Below are 21,242 nucleotides of genomic sequence, written 5' to 3' on the forward strand. Positions count from 1 at the left end.
CTAGAACTGTGAACTGTTACTAACACCTCCTTTTGATGTCCTCTGCCTCAGAACATAAATACCAGTGGCAGGAAGTTCATCTTCTGTAAAGTTGCTAAAACCACCCCGTATGTAATTATATATTCTTACTGTATTGGCTCAAAATTGCGTAGAATAAAGTGTAACCTAAAGCAAAACCAAAAATAGGCACTTGGTTTCCTTTGCCAGATTTCCTTGAAAAATGTAAATGCGTGAGGGTTTAAAATTAGGTAAGCAGCTGACGAGTATTTGTTGAGGATCCTGTGTTTGGAGGCCGCGAGGCCCGACCTCCTGGCTTTGCTGTGCCTCGGAAGAGCGCAAGGCCTGACCTGGGCTGGTCGTCCTGCCTGTTCCTCCGGGGTCTCTTCTTGGCCCACTACCAAGACACCCAGGTGTTTTCTTTCTTTTTCCTCCTCTCTTTGGAAAGATGTCATTTCTGCAAATAAGTGAGCATTTTGTAAAAGTGCTGCGCTCTGCTTTACTGCCTCCACTGACTTCCTCCTGCCTCAGAGCCCACTGCTGGTCTGAGCACACTGCCCAAGCCGGGAAACACCCTCTGTGAGAGCTGGGATCACATTTTACGATTAATTTTAGACTTCCGTGTTTCTGTTTATAACTATATAACCTGCTTTCTCCCAGCCTGCTGGTAACAGAGGAGTCCTGTGAACCATTATCACTCAGTAACAACCTAATAAATGCAAGTCATCTGTATTTCAGGGGGCAGTTGGTGGTGGGGCCTGGGAGGACTGGGGAGCAAGAGAAGATCAAGAGAGGAGGACAGGGTGAAAGGCCACCTAGCACCACTGACCTCTTCTGAAGACTCCCTTCACACACACACACAATGAATCCCCTAAACTGTGCCACATATCTAAATATTTAACTTGAGATTTAAATTCACTTGTAAGTGAAATAAGTTAAAAAATTCAGTTCCTCGGTTGCACTAGCCACATTTCAAGACCTCCTAAGCCAGATGTGACTGGTGGCCACTCTAGAGAGCAATGCAGATATAGAACGTTTCCATCATCACACAGAGCAAAGGCAACGATACTGTGTGTCTACACAGAACACTGCTCACTAGCCTGGCATCACAGGGCTTTCTGGTGGGAGTTAGTCACACACAGTACTAATAGAAACTCAGTTTTGATGCCCTCCCTCACCTTCACCTATGCTGAAAGAGGGAACCAGGCTGGAGGAAAGACAGAAGATATACAATTTCAAGAAATGAAATTGTTTTTCTTACGTGAAAGTTTCAGAAAGAACAGATGGCACTTTGTGAAAAAATAAGAATCTGGGATCAAAGAGAAGGAAAGAGCCAGGCATGAGCCGCAGGGCTGCTGTGGATTTTCCCTGACCATCCTGGCCAACTCAATAGGATCATTGTTATTTCTGTGAGAAACATATATGTTCTTAGTTTCAAGATTTGGGTTGCAGAGAGAACTCAGGCTCTTACATTCAGTTGAAAAGAAGATGCTTGCTTTTACCCAAACTTCTTATAGTTTTCCATCTTGCCTGCTTGCTGGCTGTTTTGTGTTATGAAGCAGAACAGATAAGCTTTGACCTTGGAGCTGCTCCATGGGATTTTCTGCAGATGGTTCTCAATAATAAGGTGTTTGCTCATTTGTTTCTAGGTTCTTTTATTTCAAAATAAAAGTGCAGCCAAATTGACCCATGGGGAGAAAACAGACTAGGCAGAAAATAGCATCTCTTGAGATTTCTTCCTCTAACACTTTCTGATTCCACCCATGAAATTGTCCCACCAGGATGCTGGCAATAACAGAGCAGGCCAAGCCAAGGGGAGGTCAAGTGTAGACCTTGGTTCTGGGCAGGCACCTGTGAGGGCCAGGAAAGTCAGCTGAGGCTGAGTGGATGGGCAAGGGCCATGGGTTTCGAGTGAGAGGCCAGAGTCCTGGAGGTCAGCGAGAGGGCAAGCCCAGCTGTTCCAGATGGCACCTCAGACCTGGGCACAGGCCATTCCGCACCAGCCTGGAGGAGTGGCCTTGAGCCCGGAGGCGTTATCTGAGCGGGGCTCCTGAGCCTGATCGAGGCCGACAAAGAGGTGGAATCCTGGCCTAGGGGAGCTGAGAGGCCTCTCGGGGTCCTCCTCCAGGCCCCTAGGGACCCTGAAGGTGGGCAGCTCCCTGTCTGCAGCTGAAGCACGGAGCCCGGGGACTTGCACAGACCGCCTGAAGTTTGGTCCCCTGGATCTGATCTCAGAAAGTCCGGGAAACACTCATCTCTCCATCCGGTGGTTTTCGGGCGGATCCCCTGACGTCTCTCCATGCTTCTTCGGAGCTACAGAGGATGCAGTTGAATGAGGGGGAAGAACTGAACGGCTGAAACTCGAGCCCTCGTCGCCTACTACATTGCTTATCCAACTCTTCGGTATGAAGTGCTGTTCGTGCATCACTCCTTATAATCACTCTGTGAAGTAGGTAGGGATGAGAAGACTAAGGCTTGGCAGATTAGCAGCTTGTTCAGGGTCCCAGCGCTAGTAGGTGACAGAGCTGGAATGTGAATGACAAAACTCGTCATCGTCTCGGGACCCCAAACTTGAAGAAGGTCTATTTGAAATTGTTTTATGTATTATTGAGTGTCTTGTAGTATTTAGTCTATAAAGGTGTGGCAACACATGTCTAGTCTGATCCCTAGCTTTAAAAAAAAATGTGTTTATTTACTTTTGGTGGTTCTGGGTCTTCGCTGCTTCACAGGCTTTTGTCTAGTTGCAGTGAGCAGGGGCTATTCTAGTTGCTGTGGTGGGCTTCTCACTGCGGTGGCTCTAGGGAACACGGGCTTCAGGAGTTGTGGTTCCCAGGCTCTAGGGCACAGGCTCCATAGTGATGGCACGCAGGCTTCGTAGCTCCGGGCAGGGCACGTGGGGTCTTCCTGAATCAGGGATCAAACCCTGGTCACCTGCGTTGGCACGTGGATTCTTAACCACTGAATCACCAGGGAAGCCCTGATCCCTACCTTCTCTACAAAAAGAATCCAAGGCCCAGAGAGGTGACCTTGTCATCACAAAGTCACAAAGTGGGGACACAGAGTTTGGTGATCTGGCCTGAACAAGGCTGGTGGCTTCCCTGAGGGGCCGGCTCTGGACTCAGCTCTGTCCCAAGCCAGCAGTGTGCCCTGAGCCAGCAGCATGTGTGACCTTAACACCTGCGGACTGGAGGGCTGCCACCTGACATCCTAAGGCTGGCCTACAGCATCTGCCAAGAAAGAGCTGTGGGTGCTGACGGGGACTGGATCAAGTTCTAGGGACATTTAGCCTCCGGGGAAAGCAAAGGTCTCGGTTTATTCATCTCCTTACGAGGACCATGGCTCTTGTTTGCCCACCCTCTGTCCCTACTATTGCAGTGGAATCTGATCCTCTGTCATTCTCTTCTGATTAATGTCCATGTGTCTTGGGGCTTCCTGAAAGGGTGAAATATTTTCTTCTCGAGGTGGCTGTATTTCAGATGCTGGTGACTTATTTCTTCTTCCCTGGGGCTGGTTCATCAATCACTTGGAGATGTTTTGCAACCGAACAGCAAATGCATTTCTCAGAGCAGCAGCCTCCACCCTGGTCCCCAAGCCAAAGTCAGGCAATCAGGAAAGGGCTTGGGAAGTAGCCAGCCCCTGTCTTCCAAAGCCCACCATCTGGGAAGTGAATGAGCTGCCTGCTGCTCTCCCTGGGGAACGGACACAGCGCAGGAGGCCTGTGAGGCCTGCTTCTGGAATGTTTGGGTGTCTGTTTGCTTATGATCCCTCTGCGGGGAAGAAGAATGGTTTTCAAAGCTGCACACTCTTTGCCTGGGGAGTCCAGCTGAGCCTCCAAGTTAATTTATTTGACTAAGTGTCCAAGAAAGACCTGGTGTTTTTTCCAGGGCTTCTGTCAACTCTCTTTCCATGCTGAGAAATCAATTTTCCTCAGTTGGCTGAAATGGCTTTACAACATGTACATTTGAGAGAGGCCTTCATTCTGTGAGATATTCTTGAATGAGGTGCCTCTAGACACAGGCTGTCTCTTGGAGAGACTTAAGTTAGATAGGGTCATGACCTCGTTTATGGTCTCCTTGTCCTCTCAGGTTTCTAAAGAGGGTACTTCAACTAGGTAGCCTCTCACACCCCTTTTTGCCACCTAGCACATGGATTGCCCACACCTTCTGCTTGCATTTTCAAAGTGGTAATATCCCTGATATATCTCAGCGGAAAGTCCCATACTAAGCAAACCTGCCCAAGGAAATCTGCTGTTTACAGAGAGTCCCCACTGCAGTACCACCTGTCCACAGGGAAGCCTGGGAAGGCAGATGCATAGATAAAGTGAGGGCGGGAGAACAGGGTGAATTTTGGTCATGAGCTGTAGGGGAGGCAAACTTTGGCCTTTGCCCTCTTAGGGTTCTTTTTGAATGGCCTATGAACTAAATGGACATAAGGCAGATCAACAGGAGAACAACATACACATTTATTTAACACGAATTTTATGTGACCTGGGAGCCCTCATAAAGAAATGAAGACCCCAAAAGGTGAAACCTACTTGCTTTTACATCAGGTTAAACAAAGAGAGGCAGTTGTAAAGTGAAACTGTGTAAGTTATGTGGGGAGGCGAATGGAAGATAAGAATTTTTTTATTAAGATCTTTTTGTGTAGAATTCACTCCATCTCAGCTTATCCTTGGTGACACGAATGTTACTTCCTTCTGGTGTAGGGAAGACATCTTTCTATTATTTTTTAAAAATTTTATTGAAATGTAGTTGATTTACAACAGAATGTTAGTCTCAGGTGTGGAGCCAAGTGATTCAGATATTTGTTTTAGGTTCTTTTCCCTTATAGTTTATTACAAAATGTTGAGCTGAATTCCTGTGCTGTACAGTAGGCCCTTGTGGGTTATCTACTTTACATATTGTTGTTGTTCAGTTGCTCAGTTGTGTCCAATTCTTTGTGACCCCATGGACTGCAGCAGGCCAGGTTTTCCTGTCCTTTACCATCTCCCAGAGCTTGCTCAAACCCATGTCCATTGAGTCCGTGATGCCATCCAGCCATCTCTTCATTGAGTCCATGATGCCATCCAGCCATCTCTTCCTCTGTCGTCCCCTTCTCCTCCAGCTTTCTATCTTTCCCAGCATCAGGGTCTTTTCCAGTGAGCTGACTCTTTGCATCATGTGGCCGAAGGATTGGAGCTTCAGCTTCAGCATCAGTCCTTCCAGTGAATAGTAGTGTGTATATATATGTTGATCCCGAGCTCCTAATTTATCCCTCCCCACCTTTTCCCTTTTGGTAACCAGAAGTTTGTTTTCTATGAGGAAGACATCTTTCATGTGGGAATTCCATCTCCTGCTTTTAAGAAAAAGGACAGTCAGAGTGTCCTTCTTGTAGTTTTCCAAGTGCCTTTACCTTGAAATAGTTAATTTGCCAAAGTGGCCTGTTTGAGGTTGGCATGTTCTGAGCCCCTTTCCAATCTGGCATGAAGGGAGGCAGTGTAGGGGGTAGTTAAGAGTGTTAGACTTCTGACCAACCTGGGTTGGAAGCCTGGCTCTGTCACTAACCAGCTGTGTCTCTGTGAGCAAGTTCTTTTCCTCTCTTCTTGGCAGCTTCCTCTGAACATAGAACTTACTTCATGGAGTTGTTGGAATGAAATGAGCTCATGGATATAAAATGTCTCGCACTGTGCCTGGCGCATAGTATGTGTTCAATAAATGTCAGCTGTTATTATTCACTCCTTCTTGGGAAATACCAGCGACCCCCAGCTCGGCGTGGGGATTTGGCGGTAAGGTCTGGATTCATGCCTGTCTGCTTTCTCAACCACTTGGGCAGCCATGCTTCCCTGGGAAGTTGGTGAGTAGAGTGGGCTCCTCCAGCCTGGCACGAGACCTTGGGGTCAGCTTCCTCCAAGCAAGGAGGCTGGAGGGCAAGTGGTTTATTCAGAGCGGACGAGCTCCTCCATCTCCTGCCACCTCGGTCATTTCAGAAGGGCTTTTTCAGTTAAGGAAAGAAAGGAGAGACCAATTACATTCAGCTCTGCTTTATGGAGAGAAGACTTGCTGGTATCTTCACAAGCTCTGCCCTTCCCAGAGCCTTCTTCCCTGCCCTCCCCCAGACCCCAAGGCAGAACACATGGATCTCTTTTTCAGTCTCCTCAAAAGAAGGATGAATGACTCTCAGATAAGTACATAAATGGCAAGAATAATTAAATCTGGCAGTGTTTGAAGCCGAGCCCTGGCCTAATACTGTCCTTCTACCCCCACGGGTCTCTGCTTCCTGGCCCATGCAGAGTCCTTGAGCAGAAAGAAATAAGAAATGCTCCTGGCGTGAGGCGAGGTGCAGTCAACCATGTTTATGAGCTGCAGGGAACGTTCCCCAGCCAGCGCCTCCAGGGCCGTCCTTTGGGTTGAGGCAGCTATCTAATAAAAGACCATTTTCGTAATCAGTGTTCAGTGAAAACTGTTTTCATTTATAGAAACAGTGAAGCCACCTGCTATTTAAAGACTATCCCCCCTTCTTCTTCATCCCAGGGCGGAATCTTCCAGCTCACTCCCTCAGCCAGCTGTGTCTTGTCAAAATTCCAATCTCCTCCCTCAGAACCATAAATCTCTCTTGACTGTCCATCCCATGAGCCTTGCCTTCTTATCCTCAAGTCTGGAGCCTGGGATTATGGCCACACCTACAAAAATAGGTTCACCCAAAGTGGTCAGTTGGGGGGGCACTCGGGGCACCCTAGCGAGTGAGGAGTACGTGGACGGTGCAGCTCCTTCTGAGTCTCCACTCGCTGATTCACTCCCTGCCCGATCCCACACATCTCCGCTGAGTCAGGCACTGGCAAGTGAGAGGGCGGAGCGGAGCGAGGAAGGCAGGAAGGTGCTGCTGCAGAGACGGGGCATGGGCACCCCGAGGAAGGGTGCCCTTGGAGCCTTGGAGCCAACAGGAGGAAGAACGCAAAACAGAGAGAGGCCGCCAAAGCTCCCTTAGCCGGCCAGCTTGGGGGATGGGGCCTTTGGGCTAGTGGAAGTTTCTAGTTATGTGTGAACACAGTCTTTCTGTCTTAACCCTTAATTTAGAAAAGCTTTTTACTTAATGTTAGTTCTCTTTCTTATCCCCACTGCAGACGGGGAATATGGGATCGGACGGCATCTGAAAGGGCAGCAGTCTGGACGTGAGCTCCGACTGCAGGCCGGAGAGTCTGTGGAAGGAGGCACCCCAGCCTGGGCGGTGAACTACACACAGAGCCCTGTGTCTACCCTGGAAGTGCGAGAATTTGTGTTCAAGTTTAACTACTAGTACACTCAAGGAGAAGGGGGTGGCGGAGGATGAGATGGTCAGATAGCATCACCAACCCAATGGACATGAATTTGCACAGACTCCAGGAGATTGCGGAGGACAAAGGAGCCTGGTGGGCTGCAGTCCAGTGTTGCAGAGTTGGACACGACTTAGCAATTGAACAACACTCCTATTCATCCTTCAAATCTCAACTTGAAGGTCACTTCCTCTGTAAAGGCTTTCTAATTACTCCTTCCTCTTTCCCCTGGGCCCTCCCAATTACTCCCTCTTTGCTGAGCATACTGTGTTTAAATACTTTGTTAATATGAGATACAACGGGCAGGAAATTGAGGAAGAGTTTTATCTATGTATGACCCTGCTTGTTAAGGAGCTGAACTCCAAGTCTTTGCTTTGCTTTTAGAATAGTAATAAACTAATTACATGTGAATTCCCAGAAGGCAGAAAACCCCAGCTCCTGGCCAGAAACAAGGGAGGGAAGGAAGGAGAAGTTCTATAAACAGATAAAAGGAGAGGGAAAGAAATCATTTATAAGCTTGGTGATTTTTATCTTAATTCTGACACTTATTCCATGTCTGTTTCCCTCTGATCTGTAAAAACAGAGTGCCTCCTACGATGTTTCTGAGATCTGAAACAACTCAAAGAGATGATATTTCTCTTTGTATAAACCAATCCACTCTCTGAATGCCCTGTAGGGGATTGGGTGGGGCATGAGTTTAGGGAGGAAATCAGTCCTCTGTTACTAAGATCCAAATAGATACAGTACCAGATCTGTGGAGGGTTGACTCTCAGGACAGGTTGGATACCAACCAAGAGGTAGACAGTCAGCTGCACTCATCATTTTCCAAGTCTCTATTCTGTGGGCCTTGATAGTCACCACAGCAGCCCTATTGGGCTGCTACTTGGGTCTGAGAACAGAAGATCAGGAGTAAAGCAGAAAGAGGCAGGACACTGTGCGGTGACCCGGGCCCGGCTGTGCCACGTCCCTGGGCAAGGAGACAGTTGCCTGGCCAGGGGCCCCAGAGGGCTGGGGATGGGGCAGGCAGTGCTGATACCTGGGGATTAGCTCCGTCTGCCCTGAGCTCAATGGAAACCCCGCATCCTTCTCCTCCTGGTCCTGGCCCCCCGCAGGTCCTGGCAGCCTCATGTCCATCTGGCCATGATATCAAGTCTAATTTACATGAGGGACCTGGCGATCCTCTTAACCACCCTCTGAGAAGGTCTGTGCTATGCTTTGCTTAGTTGCTCAGTCGAATCCAACTCTTTGTGACCCCATGGACTGTAGCCTGCAAGGCTCCTCTGTCCATGGGCTTTCCCAGGCAAGAATACTGGAGATCTTCCCAACCCAGGGATTGAACCCAGGTCTCCTGCATTCCAGGTGGATTCTTCACTAGCTGACCCACCAGGGAAGCACTTTAAGAAGGCCTACATGTTGCTTGAAACCAACCAGCCCACAGCCCTCTTACACTGTGGGTTTTGCAGACGAGGGAATGCACAGTGAAGTTCCGTCTCAGAGGTAGTGATGTCGTCGCTTGGATCCCCAAAGTGGACGGGGTGTCTGCCACCCCAGCAGACAAGCTGCCCACTGTGAGTGTGCACAGAGTTTCACCCAGGGGATGAAGCAGGACGCACACGGCGGGTTCCCTCGGCATGTCCTGCCTCCTCTGGCTCCCGGAAGGCAGGGCCTGGCCTTACTTCTTCCCTGTTCTCAACATCCAGCACAGAATCTGCCAAAGGCAGGTGCTCAACAGATGCTCCCTGAAGGAATATAATCAGTCTGTTTTCAGAATTCCATTATGACTGGATCATGGCTGGCCCACCGTCTCTTTTCTCCTTTACAGGGATGAGCTCATGGAATGTTCCCCAGTCCCCAGCAGCTCACCGGCTGAAGGAGGAAACAGAGCTGGGCTCGTCTTAGGCCAGGCTGTGAACATCAGGCCACACGCATGGTCACCCGCCCAATGGACTCTGAACTTTGCACCCGGTGTCTATAGACGTGGCAGACCAATGGGAAACCAGACCCTCAGGACTTGTGCTTGTTCTCTCCGTTGCCTGAAAGAATATGCTAATTATCTCTGTAAATTCCTTTATGTTTATCGGGGTATGACCACAGGCCTATTGATAAATGTCCACTGTTTATCTAGTCTTACGACACATGAATCATGGGTTACCTTTGATTGTATCTCTCTTTTACCCTGTCCAGACTAGTTTCAAGGAACTTGGGGAGGTGGGTTTGAGCAAGTACACTTAGGGTGTATAAGGTTTTCACAAAAAGTGGTCGGGCTCCTTGGCTAAGAGGAGACTCTGCCTTGGGCCCGCCACTGTCTGCGTTGTCCTGAGTGAGTTTGTTTCCCGGCACGCGTTGCTACAACGCGGTCACTCAGCTGACACCACCTCGCTGAGAAGGTGGGCTGCTCCCATGCCGGGTGCACTGGACCTCCTTCAGTTCACCCCTTCCTCCCTCTTCCTTGGCTTCCTGCCTCCCTCGTTCCCTTCTGGCAGAGTGCCCAACTGTTTTGTCTGCACAAGTCTGAGGGATTTCCCAGGACACAGGACTTACTATGCTAAAATCAGAAAAGTCCCAGCAAACCTGGGCAGGTCCGTCATTTGACCCTCCCTTTCCCTTCCAGAAGTGTGTAATGGACTGATTCTGGGGAAGCACAGGCCCAGGCCGAGTTGCCATGTGTTGACTGGTTTGGCGGGATAAAAGAGCTAAGTACAGAGCCGCAGCCCCTTTGCTCTGGAATGAGGAGGCATTAATGACATTTCTACTACCTTCTCATCAGCCTCTTCCTCCCATGTGTATCCTGTATTCCTCTTCTCTATGTCTAAAACATTTCAATTCCTTTCTTATCACACCCCCGGCCTTGATTTCTATCACATCTGGAATATAGAGCCCAAATGAAGCTAGAGTTGGGGGTCTAGTGCCTTTTGGCCTAGGATTCCAAAGTTTGAGGTCCATATTTACCCTACTGGGCAGCTCTTGAACAAGCTCAGGTCTCCAACCCCTCTTCGCATCCACCGTTCAGATTCTAGGGGAAGGACCTTGGATATTCAGTGGGGGTGTACTCACAGCCTGCTTCTTGGTCAGTCTTGAAATGGGGTAACTTCTGTTCTTTCTGATTTTTCTGGTCTTAGTGATTGACTCACTGCCCTGGGAATCTTTGTTTCTCACAGAGGTTGCTGAGACCAAGGGTGATGACAAGTGTGAATGAATCAGCCTGTCCCCTGTCGCCTCAGACTCACGTTGGACCAGGCTGTGTGAACACACACCCAAAGCACATGTAGTTGGCTCTCCTGATGCCTCAGCTCCTTGTTAGCCTGGCTGTCCAGTGGGGAGTGCTGGAGGGCTCAGTGGTGAGTTCATTCATTTCCGTACAGCGGTCTGTGTTTCCTGATGAATCCAGGCCACTTGCATGCATGCATGCTAAGTCGCTTCAGTTGTTGTCTGACTCTGTGCCACCCCATGGACTGTAGCCTGTTAGGCTACAGTCTGTCCAGGCTCCTCTGTCCATGGGATTCTCCAGGCAAGAATACCATAGTGAGTTGCCATACCCTCCTCCAGGGGATTTTCCCGACCCAGTGATCAAACCTGCATCTCTTACATCTCCTACATTGGCAGGCATGTTCTTTACCACTAGTGCCACCTAGGAAGCCCAGGGCACTTGAGTTTCTCTAACTTGATTGGGTACATTATTTTTCTCCAGCACTGAATTAGAGAGTAATTGAAACTGATGACTTGCAAGTTAGGGTTTTTATTCTATTCCTTTAAAAATAATGTTTTTATTTATTTAAATGGGATTTATGTTTTTAATTAATTTATTTTAATTGGAGGCTAATTACTTTACAATATTGTGGTGGTTTTCGCCATGCATGTTTTTAAAAAGTTTCCTCTTGTCCTACGTCTGCCCTCCACTGACACCTTAACAACATACTCTTTTCCAGCTTGTATACTAGAGATGCCTTGGCATGAGCCTAGGGTAGAAGTCTTCATTTGGCTGCAGTGGAAAGAGATTCTCATGAATCTACCTCAGGAGGGCAGGTGGCCTTGTCTTTGGCCCACCAGCTTTGACAGCTGCATTATCACTTCCCTTGTGGCTCAGATGGTAAAGAATCTGCCTGCAGTGTGGGAGACCTGGGTTTGATCCCTGGGTTGGGAGGATCCCTTGGAGAAGGGAACAGCTACCCACTCCAGTATTCTGGCTTGGAGAATTCCGTGGGTTGTATAGTCCATGGGGTCGCAAAGAGTCAGACACGACTGAGCAACTTTCCCTTTCACTTATCACAGCCCACTGAGCTGCCTTAAGCCTGCACTAGAGGAGGTGGAGGCTGGTCCCCCGTTTGCCTGCAGGCCCCTCAGGAGCCTGTTCTTATCTGCTTTATGATGACAGGTACAGAGGTGACAATGATGATGAAGACGAGGAGGAAGATGTGATCTGAGTGTCTGACCAAGTAACACCATGCACTGACTTGGTAACTGAAACCATTTCACTGGGAACATGCAGTTAACATCCTGGATTGATTGGTAGCAGCTGTTTAAACTGAGTGGCAAAGGATTCTGGAGTTGTGTCCAGGGTCACTTGCAGACAATGGGATGACCAGTTAGTGATGTCAGGTGTAGCCACAAAAGGGCGTGAGGAGGAGAATTTCCTATGCTCCTCATCCATGGGGTTTCAACCAGGTTTGTCTGTCTCTCCCCATTCGTAGCAGCTGAGTCACCTTAGCTCTTCCAGTTTGTATTGGGATGTTTATGGGGGTCCCAGACATGGTTGGTCCCCCTTCACTGCTCTCCTCCTGGACTCGGGGTGCTCCATTGTGTTTGTTGACTGCCTTAGAGCTAATACTTCAGGAGGGCTAGGAAAGTGATTTTTCTTAGAGGAAACCTTGCGTCCCAGCCCCCACATTTCCCCTGCTTCCTGTGGGGCACAGTTGGTCTTTCAGTGAAGGGGCTGATGTCATGATGATTTCAAGTGATTTGGCCCAAAGACAACACCTACTCCCTGAACAATATCCATGAAAACTTAACACAGTTACTCAAGTGAGTCACATTTTCCCTGTGAATGTGATTTGCAGATGTCAGAATGAAGTCTCACCAGGACCGCCTTCTGAAATGGAACTTCCAGAAACAGCAGACAGACTGCTGATCAGCCATCCCAGAAAAAAGAAAAGTCGCCCATAGACCAGCCAGGCCTCTGATCACACGAATGAATGCTACGTTTCCAAAGAAACCGAAATCAGCATGGAAAATTTCTCTTGCAGAAAGATCCGAGCTCATGGTATACCTGGTTACCTGATGAAAAGGAATCATTCCCCCTTCCCCCAAACAATGTTCACCAATACTGGCTCATGTGATTTTCATAATGAACCGAGGCTGTGGGCTGTGGATACAGGCTATGAAAACGTTCTCCCACATTTTCTGGTTGGGCATAGAGACGCCCATGTGACCTTGCATCTCAGTGCATGTGGCTAGTGAATGATGGAGGTAAGCCTGGACCTTCTGGTCCCTCCCGGACAGTGCTCTGTCACCCCATCCTGCCTTTGCAAACTGGAGGGAGGCCACCTAAGTAGCAATCCATTTATTTTTCCTTCAGAGAGAAATGTATCTTTAAATAAGAATAAAGATCAAAAAATTCATCTAAATCAACATGAAGAAGTATTTTGGTTATATTTTATAATAATTCAAAGTTTTTTTTTAAATGTAAGAAAACTGAGGGGGCAGAGGGAAGTAGAGACACAAAGAAATAAGAAAACACACACCCAGCTTACCATGCATGGCCATGATTTACGTGAAATCACAGCTCCATTGTGTGGCTTTTTAGGATGTAGAGGTGTGATTTGTCATTAAGTCCTTTAGTCATGCTCAAACTCTCTGCGACCCCATGGAATGTAGCCCACCAGGCTCCTCTGTCCATGGAATTTCCCAGGCAAGAATACTGGAGTGGCTTGCCATGCCCTTCTCCAGGGGATCTTCCCCACCCAGGGACTGAACCCACAGCTTCTGGTTGGCAGGCAGATTTTTTTTTACCACTGATTATCCTGGGAAGCAAAAGGTGTGATTAGGGTTTCACAAATATAAGCAGAAATATTGTCAGTACTTCTCCTGGGACCTGGTGACATTGAGGATAGAATTTGGGCCCAGAACCAGAGGTCTCTTAACCCTGGCCAAAGACAAGGGAGATAAATTCTTTCAATGGTGTTATGTTGAACTTCCAGATCTAAGCTATTGCCTTGGCTTCCACTCTCTCTTTGTAATGATGAGCAGGAAGAATACAAAGTGTAAGAGAAAGCCTGGCAAGAGAAAGCAAAGCCCCAGCCTTTTAAGAACAGCTGAGGGTCACCTGGGAAGCTCAAAACCCACAGTGCCTGGGCCCTGCCGCAAACCGCCTGGGTCAGAGCCCTGGTGGCTGGACCCAGGTATCAATACTGCAGGGCCCGTGCCAGAGCGAGAAGCCCCGTGTCCCAGAGGCATCCCCGAAGGGCTGACTTAGGGACTCAAGGAAGATGCACCGAAATAACTGAAATGAGATGCGGGATGGCCATGCAAAACCTTCTCGCAGGTAAGAGACTGAGGACAAAAGCTGGGGTGACTCGAGAGGGCAGAGCACGGAGCAGGGCCTGCGGTGGTTGAGATCACGAGAAGGCAGTGGGCGCGCTCTGGTGGACCTTCCGTGGGGCTTCGCTGCAGAGTTTGATTTAACAACATTTCCCCTCTTTTGCCTTAATTAATTTTTATTCCCAATGAACTATTTTGAGCCCTGGGAGAAGGGTCTGAAACCCGCAGGGCATGTGGTCTTGGGCCTCTCTGCCTTACACAGCGGCAGGGTGCGGGGAATTAGCAGGTAGGAAACGTGTGCTCTGTCTTGTTTAAATGCTTAGAACTATTTTTTTTTATTGATGTATAATTAGTATAACATTGTGTTAGTTTTGGGTGTACAATATAATGATTTGACACACATATCTATTGTGAACGTGTAGTATTTGTCTTTTTCTGTCTGACTTATTTCACTTAGCATAATGCCCTCAGGGTCCACTCACACTGTTGCAAATGGTTGCCATTTTTGAAAGTTGTTTTTAGTTTTTTTAAAAACTGAAGTGTAATTCATGTGTAATATGTTACAGGTGTACAATATAGTGATTCACAAGTTTTAAAGGCTATATTGGCTATATTCCCTGTGTTGTATAGTATATCCTTGTAGCTTATTTTGTACTTAATAGTTTGTCTTTATTTTTTTTAATAGTTTATATTTCTTAATCCCAGACCCCTATATTGCCCCTCCCTACTTCCCTCTCCCCAGTGGTAATTACTAGTTTGCTCTCTGTATCTGTGAGTTTGCTGCTTTTTTATGTTCACTGGTTGTTATATTTTTAGACTCTACATATAAGTCATATCATACAATACTTGTCTTTGACATATTTTTCTTAGTATAATACCCTTTAAGTCCATCAATGTTGCTGCAGATGGCAAAATTTTGTTCTTTTCTATGGCTAAGTAATATTCCATTATGTATATACCACATCTTCATTATCCATTCATCTGTTGATGGACACTTAGGTTGCTTCTGTATCTTGGCAATTGTAAATAATGCTGCTGTGAACATTGGGGTGCATATATCTTTCCGAATTGGTGTTTTTGTTTTGGGGGGATGTATACGTAGGAGTGGAATTACTAGGTCGTGTGGTAGTTCTGTGTCTAGCTTTTTTAGAAACCTTCGTACTGTTTTCCACAGAGACTGCACCAATTTAGATTCCCACCAACAGTGTATAAGGGTTCTCTGTTCTCCACACCCTCACCAACATTTTTTATTTGTGTTCTTTTTGATGAGAGCCATTCTAACAGGTGTAAAGGGATATTCCTTGTGTTTTTGATTTGCATTTTCCTGATATCAGCAGTGGTGAGCATCTTTCCATGTGCCTATTGGCCATCTGCATCTCCTTGGAAAAAATTCTATTCAGTTCTTCTGCTCGTTTTAAAATCAGGTTGTCTGATTCTTTTTAATGTTGAGTTGTATGAGCTGTTTATATATGCTGGATGTATCCTATGTGTGCTGTTTATGTATCCTTTATTGGTCATATCTTTTAAATATTTTCTCCCATTCAATAGGTCATCTTTATTTTATTGATGGTTTCCTTTGCTGTGAAAAATCTTTTAAGTTTAATTAGGTCACATTTGTTTATTTTTGCTTTTATTTCCTTTGTTAAGGAGCCATTTTAAAAAATATACTGCTACAATTTGTGTCAGAGTATTCTGCCTATGTTTATCTTTAGGAGTTTTATGATATCCAATCCTACATTTAGGTATTTAGTTCATTTTGAGTTTTTTTTTAAGGTATTGGAGAATTTTGTAATTTCATTATTTTATATGTAGCTATCTAGTTAACCTGGATAGCATATTAAAAAGTAGAGACCTTACTTTGCCAACAAAGGTCCGTCTAGTCAAGGCTATGGTTTTTCCAGGGGTCGTGTATGGATGTGAGAGTTGGACTGTGAAGAAAGCTGAGCACAGAAAAATGATGCTTTTGAACTGTGGTGTTAGAGAAGACTCTTGAAAGTCCCTTGGACTGCAAGGAGATCCAACCAGTCCATCCTGAAGGAGACAAGTCCTGGGTGTTCATTGGAAGGACTGATGCTGAAACTGAAACTCCAGTATTTTGGCCACCTCATACGAAAAGTTGACTCATTAGAAAAGACCTTGATGCTGGGAAGGATGGGGGGCAGGAGGAGAAGGGGACGACAGAGGATGAGATGGCTGGATGGCATCACCAACTTGATGGGCATGAGTTTGAGTAAACTCCGGGAGTTTGTGATGGACAGGGAGGCCTGGCCTGCTGTGATTCATGGGGTCACAAAGAGTTGGACATGACTGAGCGACTGAACTGATCCAGTTTTCCTAGCACCACTTATTTTTTTTAACTTTTTATTTGTTATTGAGATATAGCCAATTAACAATGTTGTGATAGTTTCAAGTGAACAGCAAAGGGACTCAGTAATACAAATGCTTCTGTCTGTTCTCCAAACTCCCCTCCCATCCAGGCTGCCACATAACATTGAGCAGAGTTTCATGTGCTATACAACAGGTCCTTGTTGGTTATCCATTTAAAATATAGCAGAGTGTGCATGTCCATCCCAAACTCCCTAACTATCCCTTTGTGCCATCCTTACCCCTGGGAACCAGAAATTCATTCTCTAAATCTGTGAGTCTCTTTCTGTTTTGTAAGTAAATTCACCTGTATCATTTCTTTTTTAGATTCCACATATTAAAGATGTCATATTATATTTCTCCTTCTCTGACTTCACTAAGTATGACAGTCTCTAGATCCATCCATGTTGCTGCAAATGGCATTATTTCGTTCTTTTTAATGGCTGAGTAATATTCCATTGTATACATGTACCACATCTTCTTCATTCATCCCTCTGTTGATGGCCATTTTGGTTGCTTCCATGTACAGGCTATTGTTAACAGTGCTACAGTGAACACTGGGGTGCATGTATCATTTTGGATCATGTTATTCTCAAATAGATGCCCAGGAGTGGGATTGCAGGATCATAGGGTAGCCCTAGTTTTAGTTTTTTAAGGAACTTCCATGCTGTTCTCCCTTTCATGCAGAGATGGGCACAATAAAGGATAGAAATGGTATGGACCTAACAGAAGCAGAAGATATTAAGAAGAGGCAGCAACAATACACAGAAGAACTATACAAAGAAGATCTTAATGACCTAGATAACAACAATGGTGTGATTACTCACCTAGAGCCAGGCATCCTGGAATGCAAAGTCAAGTGGGCCTTACAAAGCATCACTATGAAGAAACCTAGTGGAGATGATGGAATTCCAGATGAGCTCTTTCAAATCCTAAAAGATGATGCTGTGAAAGTGCTGCACTCAAGATGCCAGCAAATTTGGAAAACTCAGCAGTGGCCACAGGACTGAAAAAGGTCTGTTTTCATTCCAATCCCAAAGACAGGCAATGCCAAAGAATGTACAAACTACTACACAATTGCATTCATCTTACATGCTAGCAAAGTAATGGTTAAAATTCTCCAAGCCAGACTTCAACAGGAAGTGAACTGTGAACTTCCAGATGTTCAAACTGGATTTAGCAAAGGCAGAGGAACCAGAGAGCAAATTGCCAACATCTGTTGGATCATAGAAAAAGCAAGAGAGTTCCAGAAAAACATCTACTTCTGCTTTATTGACTACACCAAAGCCTTTGACTGTGTGCATCACAACAAACTGAAAAATTCTGAACGAGATGGGAATACCAGACCACCTGACCTGCCTCCTGAGAAATCTGTATGCTGGTCAAGAAGTAACAATAGAACTGGACATGGAACAGCAGACTGGTTCCAAATCAGGAAAGGAGTACGTCAAGGCTGTTTATTGTCATCCTGCTTATTTAACTTATATGCAGAGTTCAGTTCAGTTCAGTCGCTCAGTCGTGTCTGACTCTTTGTGACCCCATGGATTGCAGCACACCAGGCTTCCCTCTCCATCACCAGCTCCCAGAGCTCACTCAAACTCATGTCCATTGAGTCGGTGATGCCATCCAACCATCTCATCCTCTGTCATCCCCTTCTCTTCTTACCTTCAATCTTTCCCAGCATCAGGGTCTTTACAAATGAGTCAGTTCTTTGCATCAGGTGGCCGAAGGATTGGAGCTTCATCTTCAGCTTCAGTCCTTCCAATGAATATTCAGGACTTATTTCCTTTAGGATGGACTGGTTTATCGCTTCTCAGCCTTTTGGCTAAGATCAAGTGCAGGATGGCCTGGTTGGATCTCCTTGCAGTCCAAGGGACTCTCAAGAGTCTTCTCCAACACCACAGTTGAAGAGCATCAATTCTTCGACACTCAGCTTTCTTTGTAGTCCAACTCTCCCATCCATACATGACTACTGGAAAAACCAAAGCTTTGACTAGATGGTAATACTCTGCTTTTTAATAGTCTGTTTAGGTTGGTCACAGCGTTTCTTTCCAGGAGCAAGTGTCTTTTAATTTCACCACTGCAGTCACTATCTGCAGTGATTTTGGAGCCCAAAAAATAAAGTCTTCCACTGTTTCCACTGTCTCCCCATCTCTTTGCCATGAAGTGATGGGACCAGATGCCATGATCTTAGTTTTCTGAATGTTGAGTTTTAAACCAACTTTTTCACCCTCCTCTTTCACTTTCATCAAGAGGCTCTTTAGTTCTTCTTCACTTTCTGCCATATGGGTGGTGTCATCTGCATATCTGAGGTTATTGATATTTCTCCCGGCAATCTTGATTTTGGCCTGTGTTTCATCTAGTCCAGCAGTTCTCATGATGTACTCTGCATATAAGTTAGATAAGCAGGGTGAGAACCCCATGAATAGTATATGCAGTTTTTACTTTAATTTCTCTAATAATTTGTGATGCCGAGCACCTTTTCATGTGCCTCTTGGCCATATGCATGTCTTTTTTGGAGAAATGTCTATTTAGGTCTTTAGGTCTATTTTTTGATTAGGTTGTTTTGATGCTGTTAAGTGTCATAAGCTGTTTGTGAATTTTGGAGACTAATTCTTTGTCAGTCACATCGTTTGCAAATATTTTCTCCTCATCTGAGCACCACTTACTGAAGAAGCTGTCTTTTTTTCCACTGTATATTCTTGCCTCCTTTGTCACAGATTAATTGACCATAAATGCATAGGTTTCTTTCTGGGCTCTGTATTCCCATTGATCCACGTGTCTGTTTTTGTGCCAGTTTTGTGCTATTTTGACTACTGTAACTTTGTAGTGTAGTCTGACGACATGAAGTGTGATTTTTCCAGCTCTGTTCTTTCTCAAAGTTGTTTTGGCTATGCAGGGTCTTTGTGTTTCCATGCAATGTTTAAAATTATTTTTTTTAGTTCTGTGAAAAATGCTATTGGTATTTTGATAGCGATTTCACTGAATGTAGATTGCCTTGTGTAGTATAGTCATTTTAATAATGTTGATTCTCCCAACCCGAGAACATGGTATATCTTTCCATCTGTCTGTGTCGTCGTCAGTGTCGTTTATCTGCATCTTACAGTTTTGTGAGCACAGGTCTTTTGTCTCCTTAGGTAGGTTTATTTCTAAGTATTTTATTATTTTTGATGGAATGGTAAATGTGATTGTTTCCTTAATTTCTCTTCCTTGATAGTTTGTTGTTAGTATAAAAATGCAACAGACTTCCGTATATTAATTTTGTATCCTGCAACTTTACTGAATTCACTGATGAGCTCTAGTAGTTTTCTGGTATGTCATGTGCAAAGAAAGTGTGAAAGAAAGTGAAGTCGCTCAGTCATGTCCAACTCTTTGCGAACCCATGGACAGTAGCCTGCATCAGGCTCCTCCACCCATGGGATTTTCTAGGCAAGAGTACTGGAGTGGGTTGCCACTTCCTTCTCCAGGGCATCTTCCTGACCCAGGGATTGAACCCAAGTCTCCCGCATTGTAGGCAGACGCTTAACCCTCTGAGCCATCAGGGAAGTCCTAACAGTGACAGTTTTACTTCTTCCTTTCCAATTTGGATTTCTTTTACTTCTTTTTCTAATCTGATTGCTATGGCTAGGACTTCCAAAAGTATGTTAAACAAAAGTGACAAGAATGGGCATCCCTGTCTTGTTCCTGATCTTAGAAGGTATGCTTTCAGCTTTTCACCACATACTTGTGGGTTTGTCATATGTAGTCTTTACATGTTGAGGTATGTCCCCTCTAAGCTCAACGGAGAGTTTTAATCATAAATGGTGATTAATTTTGTCAAAGTTTTTCTGAATCTATGGAGAGGACTATATGGTTTTTCTTTTTTAATTTGTTACTATGGTATATCGCATTAATTTCCTGATACTGAAAAAATCCTTACTTTCTGGGATAAATCCCACTTGATCATGGTATAATCCTTTTAATGTATTATGGATTTGGTTTGCCAATTTTTTTTGGGAATTTTTTCATCGTGTTTATCAGTGATACTGGCTTGTGTTTTTCTCTTTTAGTGATATCTTTGTCTGGATTTAGTATCAGGGCGATGCTAGCCTCATAGAACGAGTTCAGAAGAGAACACACATTCTTACACAGAATCCCTACGGCTACTGTCTTCTTCAGGACAGGACAGACATACAGAAAGCCTCACTAACCACCACTAGAGGTCTCCTACCAGGACAAACAGAAAGTTGGCCACAGTGTCTCAGCAAAGGACTCAGACTATACGGGATGTTTCCAAACTCCTTCTGAGATGGAATCAGGATGAGGAATTTCCCCTTTGTAAGTGATCTTAATGAAGCTGTGAGACATCATTTTAGATCAATGTCAGTATCACAGCCCTTGGTATTGCTGCCCTCTTCCAGGAATCCTAGGCATCACTGGTCTCCCTACTGTCTGTTACAGAGAAGGTGCTCAGTTTTGCATCCTATACAATATGCAGCTTAGCTCCTACCTGGCATAATGGAAATGGAGTACATGTTGGTGGAATGAGCCATTGGAATGCACTGGTGATGTGGGAGCTTCATGGACTAGATTCCCTGACTCTCCCAGGAGAGCAGATCCCGCCTCCTGTTGCTGAAGGGTAAACAGAAATGCTCTCTGTGAACACAGGTTCAAGGCGAGCATTTCTACTCTTCCGAGCTCCTTCAGAATGAGGACTGAGAAGAAAAGAATTGACTAGAGACGGTCTAGAGGTCTTAAGATCATGAGACTTGGAGGCAGGAGGCCTGAGGGCAAAAGGGGGTCAAATGGCCTGATCTCACCCCTCAGGGCAGGGCCAATATTTTGGGGAGGCAGTTGAGGGAGCAGAGCCCCAGGTGTCACTGCTTCCCAGAAAACACAGCTTGTGATCAGGTAAGGTTTTATGATGCCAAAGTCCTTCTGGGAGGCCCAGACCACTCTGACATTGGGTGTGCAAAGGGATTCACGAACTAAATTTTTCAGTTGGTGAGAAAGCTTTTGTTTCCTTCTCAACAGTAGGGCTGTGTAAGCTCCCAGAGCCCCTCTGGAGCCTTGAAAGACT

General features: G+C 45.7%; 1 long non-coding RNA gene across 4 annotated transcripts in view; it reads left to right on the forward strand.

Annotated features, from left to right (window-relative positions):
• LOC110151466 (uncharacterized) overlaps positions 1-14,112 on the forward strand; it is a 50,065-nt gene extending 35,953 nt beyond the window's left edge. Inside the window, exons 1-5 of one of the 4 annotated variants that reach the window (XR_011488129.1) lie at positions 4,742-8,853; positions 9,108-9,343; positions 9,897-10,623; positions 11,658-11,739; positions 12,340-14,112. This is a non-coding gene — a long non-coding RNA (uncharacterized lncRNA). Of the gene's footprint in view, positions 1-4,740; positions 9,344-9,896; positions 10,624-11,657; positions 11,740-12,339 lie in introns of those variants that run through there. The other 3 variants (XR_011488127.1, XR_011488126.1, XR_011488128.1) reach the window with 3 other exon arrangements.
• Positions 14,113-21,242: the final 7,130 nt, after the last annotated feature.

This window comes from Odocoileus virginianus, chromosome 6 (genome assembly GCF_023699985.2).
Source record: "Odocoileus virginianus isolate 20LAN1187 ecotype Illinois chromosome 6, Ovbor_1.2, whole genome shotgun sequence".
NCBI classification, from domain to species: Eukaryota; Metazoa; Chordata; class Mammalia; order Artiodactyla; family Cervidae; genus Odocoileus; species Odocoileus virginianus.